Here is a 5,730-nt window from a genome sequence, read left to right as displayed (position 1 = left end):
TTGCTGTCAGTAATAATAGCTTATATTTATTGAGTCTATATTATGTGACTGTCACTAGGTTAAGTGCTCTGTCTGTAGTATCACATTTAATCGCCATAGCAATCCTATAATTTGAATATTATCCCCATTTTATAGACAAAAAATGTGACGCTTAGGAAGGAGAAATACATTGTGAGAGGTTTTGTGGCTACTAAGTGCTATCAGTATAGTGGGACCTAGATCTGGTCTGAATCCACGGCACAGGCTCTCACCATCGGGTTCTACCTCCTCTTACTTGGTCACACCATTTAAAGAACAAAAAAAGAGAATCTCTTATTAGATGGACTGACCCTACTCTGAGTTAGGAAAGATAAAACATTGAGTTGCGTCACAAAAGGCTTTAATCAACAGGAAATCAAATATCAGTCTTGAAGCTGGGACTTAACTTTGTAAATTTTCCTGAAATGAGAGAAATAGTGACCTTGATGTCAGGCAAAAATTGCCACCACGTGTAACCCATTTCTTCCTTGTTTTGCCTTTAGTTAGCTTCAAGTTCTTTTTTCTTTTAAATGTACTGTATGTGTTTAAGTTATTTGTATCTTTTAAATGTACTGTACATGTGTTATTAACAGCATGCCCAGAACCATATCTTGGCATTAAAATTCCATGAAGTCCATTTTGAGAATCATATTACTACACCTATTTTTAGCTCTTAACACAAACGACTCTTTCCATTACGCTTTAAAATTATCTAATGATAAAGTGATAATGAAAATACCTCTTGTTGCCAAATAAAAATCCTCTATTTGCTTTAATCGGGCCAGACCCATTGATCGGCATTACGGAATGACATTCCTGAGGCAGCTACCTGCCCGTGCCCCTCTCCTCCTTCTGGTTTGGGACTACCCTCCCCATCTGCTGCTATATTTATCTGCCTTCTTGGCCATAAAAGGCTGGCTGTGTGGCCTGACATTCGACTGCCTGACCACATGCATTATTTTTGAACTGGCCCCCAGGGTCCTGTCTTTAGCCCTGCCTCTTAACATTTTCTTGGATTCAACCTCGGTGGAGTTTTCATTCTCCCATCCAGCTCCTCGGCCTCATCGGAACATTTCCACCGCCATTACTCCTTTGGAAACTGGTAAGTGTGACACTGAGGCAGAAGAATGCACTTGATAGCTTATGAGCTTAGCAGCGCTGCAGTGTAAGTGGGTTGCTTTCTGGCTTCTGAACACAGCAGTTTTCTCAAAGAGACGTCAGAATAACAGAGAAATAGGAAAGTGAAGCTCCAGGGAGGGAAAGCAGAACAGCCGGGTGCCGGCTGGGCTGGCACGTTCTTCTCTCTCATCACTGTATTCTTCTGAAATTAAGCTCCTGTTCCTGGGACTGTAAGGAGGTCATATTTGCCTCAGATCGAACTGTAAGCGTGTGTTAAATGCTCTTTCCAAGTACGGTTTGGTTGAAATCTAGAATGGATGAGAGACAGGAGGCCCTGCATTTTCTATTCTCCATGTGCCATACAATGCTTCCTGGTTACAAATTAGACCAAAAGAAGGAAAGTGAACTCTGAAGTCACTAGTTGATAATTCAGTGATCTTGCTGTGACAATGCAATGTAGATAAATGTGAGAGTGCACAATGATATTCCTGGCCTCAAAATGATTAAGCAATATTTCAGAGGCAACATAGAGCCCCACATAGTGATCTTTCTGGAAATCGTGTTCATCCGCTTTTGCCCTCTAATGCCTGCACAAAAGTATCATGAAATGTGTATTTCATGGAATGTGTATTTCATCAAAAACTATGGAATGTGTATTTCTTCCTAAAATCACAAATTATTTTCAGAAAGAAAATTTAGGTCTTAAAGAAAAAAAAGACACTAAAACCATCCTTTCTCCCAACGTACTCCAGCTGTCATGTGTTGGGGCTAATCCTGGCTTTAGTTGACTTCAAAGACTTACTTGATGAAGAGGAGGTGATTGTACCTTTGTTCCAGAGGTCAGGGCTGTAACAATCAGCAGTGTGGACTTCAAGTCAAACCCTGTTTACTTGTAACCTACTATCTATGTGAGAGGAGAGGAATGTTAACTATTATTAAAAATAAATATATTTGGGGAAAATAAAAAATAGTATTGGGGCAAGACATTTACAATTTTTATTTTGTAAAAATAACAGCATTTAAAATCATTTGGGGAGTGAATTGAGTTTATAACAACACATAACAAAGTTCTTTATTATTTATTTGAAAATCATTCAAATAACATGTGCCATGTTATAATGTAGTGTGTATCATAACAGAAACTTCTCTAATATCTTTATAACTGCCTAACATAATTCTGTATTAATATTTTCTAACCCCTTTGTTTTATCAACATTCATTTAGTAATTATTAATTAGACATGGTAATTATCCTCTATATTTTGTAACAGAAAATAGCAATCTATTTAGGGGCTGAAGCAAAGTTGCTTGCTGGTAGCTATTTTTTTCTCTTAGGACATGCCGTGTAGACTGATATCTTCCATGAGCCCTAAGATAAATATTTTTGGAGTGAAGTTTGCTCGATTTTCTTCTCTAGGGAATACATGCTGACTTTTAAAATAGTTTAAATAAAAAGTAGTTTTAAATTTGATCAAGAAGGATTCATTCTTCATTTTGAATTTTTTTATAAAACAAGATTTGGAGAAAACAGATCACTTTAAAATTCATTCTACACTATTAAAAAATTTGGTGGTGGAACTTTTATAAAACTATTACTTCATCCAGGGTTGTCAACCTGGCTGATAGGCCTGCTATCAGTAGACAGACTATTCAAGAAAGCTAAGGCAATGTGACATCTCCCTACCCTATGCTAAACAAACATAGCTTTGACTTTCAGTAGAACTGTTAGCTCAAGTTCACAATGCCAGCTGCCACCCTGGGAATCAATTCTCTTGCCTCTTTACATAGGGAGAATAGAAGCCTGCATATTCCTTACGGAGCAAACCATTTTTTTTTTTTTCTGGTTTGAGACTATGCCTTTGCTTGAAGTGTTTGTGAGATTTGAGAGAGGTTATATATAAGATAAGCATACTCCAGGGTTCAGTTTTAGGCCTTTATTTTATTTTATCTTATATTTTTATAATACAGACAAGATCTTACCATGTTGCCCAGGCTGGACTCGAACTCCTAGGCTCAGGAAATCCTCCTGCCTTGGCCTCTCAAAGTGCTGCAGTCATGAGCCGCCATACCTGGCCCAGTTTTAGGACTTCCTTTTCCGTGCATAATAGTTCTGATCTGTTTTTTCGGCTTTTGATACCACCTAAATGCTGTTGACTCCCAAATGTAGATCTCCATCCTGGACCTCGCCCCTGCACTCCAGAGTCACCTATCCAACTTCCCACGTAAAATGTCTCCTCTGGAAGGTCTAACAGGCCTCTCGGGTTTAGAGCATTGAAACCAATCTCCTGTTCTTCCACCCCAAATTGATATTTTCCCACATTCCTCCCCATCTCAGTTAATAGCAACTTGTCTTTCAGTTGCTCAGGCGAAAACATTGGAGTCATCTCTTTCTTTCACATCCTAATTCAGAACTTTCAGCAAATGCCATTGGTTCTAACTTCAAAACCTGTGCAGAACTTGACCACCTCTCACACTTTCACTGCTACCCCTGTCACCTCTAGCCTGGACCATTTCAGTGGCCTTTGTATTCTTTTGCCAGGGCTATCACAGCAAAGTCCCATGGACTGGGTGGCTTAAACAACATAAATTTATTACCTTGCAACTCTGGAGACTAGAAGTCCAAGATCAAGGTGTCAGCTGGGTTGGCTTCTTTTCCCGTCTCTTGTTAGCTCACAGATGGCCTTCTCCCTGTTTCTACATGGTCTTCCCTCTGTTCTGTACACATCTGGGTCTTGGTTTTCTTTTCCTGTAGGTACACCATCATATAGGATTAGGTCCCACCCTAATGGCCTAATTTTAACTTAACTTCCTTTTTAATGACGCCATCTCCAAATATGGTCACATTTCGACGTACTGGAGGTTAAGGCTTCAACATAGGAATTTTGAGAGGATGCAGCTTAGTCCTTTCATGGGTCTCCTGGCTTTCACTCTCGTCCCTCCACAGTCCATCTTGAGACATCAGTGAGAATGAGTCTCAGCTCGGTCTTCCAATGGCTTCTCAGCCTTTTCGCAATAAGGGCCGAAGTCCTTACTGCTACCTATAGGACCCTACACTACTGGCCCTTCCCCGACACATAGAGCTCACCTCTTTGACATCCTCTCCTATACCTCTCCCTCCCCCAGAACCTCTGCCAATCGGTGGTTCCTGGAGCACGGTAGTCATGTTCATTCTTCAGTGCCTTTGTGCTGGTCTTCCATCTGTAATACTCTTCCCCAGAAAGTTTCATGCTCAGATGTTGCTTTCTAGGAAAGCCATCCCTGCTGAGGCTGTTGAAAATTGCATCTATCCCTCTTACCTGCTTTGTTTTTCTCTTCAGCACTTGGCACATTAGCCTATCTCATACTTACTCATTTTCTCTATTATCTTTCTCCGGCAGTAGACTGTATGGTTCTGTACAGGTGATTAGAACAGGCATTTTGTTTCTTTTGTTTACCTCTGTCTTTCTTTTTGTTCAGAGACAGAGTCTTGCTCTGTTGCCCAGTATGGAGTACAGTAGCGTGACCTTGGCTCACTGAAAGCTCCACCTTCGAGTTCAAGTGATTCTCCTGCCTCAGCCACCAGAGTAGCTGGGACTACAGGTGCCCACCACCATGCCTGGCTAATTTTTGTATTTTTAGTAGAGATGGGGTTTCTCTATGTTGGCCAGGCTGGTCTTGAACTCCTGACCTCAAGTGAGCCACCTGCCTCGGCCTCCTGAAGTACTGGATTACAGGCATGAGCCACTGTGCCCAGCCTCACTACTGGATTTCATGGGCTGGATGGTGCCAGGCACACAGTAGGTGCTGCTAATTATTTATTGAATGAACACCACATGACTCTATCCTTCCATATTGTCCCAAATGAAGTCCCAAATGAAGAATGAAATGGCAGAAGATTAGAAATATTATGAAGAGTCTGAGGGAAAAGCACAATAGCCAGGATAGAAAAACTTTGTCAAGACCTCATAGATACAATTTTTTTTAAAAAACGTACCATGGGCTGGGCGCAGTGGCTCACGCCTATAATCCCAACCCTTTGATCATGAGGTCAGGAGATCGAGACCATCCTGGCCATGGTGAAACCCTGTCTCTACTAAAATCAGCCGGGCGTCGTGGCATGCCTGTAGTCCCAACTACTCAGGAGGCTGAGTGAGGGGAATTGCTTGAATCAGGAGTCGGAGGTTGCAGTGAGCCAAGATCCTGCCACTGCACTCCAGCCTGGTGAAAGAGCAAGACTCCGTCTCAAAAGAAAAAAAAAAAAAGGTACAATGACAGGAGTGGCACATCTGGGCTACGAAGTGGAGTTTTTTAATATCCAGTTATGCTAAACTTCATACCCTTTTCCATTTACTTTTTGGAAAACATAAGAATATTAATTTTTATTTTATTTTTTTAGACAGGGTCTTGTTCTGTCACCCAAGCCGAGTGCAATGGTTAATCACAGCTCACTGCAGCCTCAAAGTCTTGGGCTCAAGCAATCCTCCTGCCTCTACCTCTGGAGTTGCTGGGACTACAGACACACATGCCACACCCGGCTAATTTTTTCTTTCTTTTCTCTCTTTCTCTTTCTTTCCTTCTTTCTTTCTCTTTCTTTTTTCTTTCTTTTCTTTTCTTT

General features: G+C 41.1%; 1 protein-coding gene across 1 annotated transcript in view; it reads left to right on the top strand.

Annotated features, from left to right (window-relative positions):
• The first annotated feature begins 819 nt into the window (after positions 1–819).
• Positions 820–5,730, top strand: part of MYOM1 (myomesin 1) — a 168,465-nt gene continuing 163,554 nt past the window's right edge. The window contains exon 1 of the mRNA XM_017526074.2: positions 820–1,120. The gene's annotated coding sequence lies outside the window, so the exon portion shown is untranslated. The remainder of the gene's footprint in view (positions 1,121–5,730) is intronic.

The sequence above is a fragment of the Cebus imitator genome, unplaced genomic scaffold (assembly GCF_001604975.1).
Source record: "Cebus imitator isolate Cc_AM_T3 unplaced genomic scaffold, Cebus_imitator-1.0 Scaffold41, whole genome shotgun sequence".
Classification (NCBI taxonomy): domain Eukaryota; kingdom Metazoa; phylum Chordata; class Mammalia; order Primates; family Cebidae; genus Cebus; species Cebus imitator.
Note: the sequence above shows the minus strand (reverse complement) of the source record. Positions and strands in the feature narration are given on the sequence as shown.